Source organism: Macrobrachium rosenbergii, chromosome 9 (assembly GCF_040412425.1).
Source record: "Macrobrachium rosenbergii isolate ZJJX-2024 chromosome 9, ASM4041242v1, whole genome shotgun sequence".
Taxonomy (NCBI): Eukaryota; Metazoa; Arthropoda; class Malacostraca; order Decapoda; family Palaemonidae; genus Macrobrachium; species Macrobrachium rosenbergii.
In genome coordinates, this window is record NC_089749.1 from 2,648,389 (window position 1) to 2,648,884 (window position 496).

The window sequence follows — 496 nt, forward strand, 5'->3', positions numbered from 1 at the left end:
ATTAAATACTGATATAGCATTAACGGCCTAAATCGCAAAGAATTAAGATACGTCGTAATCCATATTTCATTACCAATCCCGTTCAAGTTTGCTCAGCCACGTCCCGCTCCCGCTTCCCTGCATCTGTGAGTCTTCAGGCGATGCTTTAAGATCTATTCCGAGGCCATTAAAGACAAGCATACTTTTGCCTCGGGGATTTACTTTCATTGGAGACCAAATTGAACACATTTATTCAGTGAGGAAGGCGGTTCAGCCCCTTACATAGGAGCCTCGGGGAGGAAAAAGGGAGCTTTTTGTTCAGTTAACATCGTTTGTTGAGGCTCTTCCAGAATGTTTTCTGGAGCGACCCTGTTATTTATGAATATTGAAAAATACAGTGAAGGAATTTGATTTCACAGAATCCTAAATTTTCAGCAGCAATGAAAATATGGATAATAAGTGCTTGTATTAATAAGATGAATTTTGTAATCTGCAAAAGGTAAATATTCTACTAAAA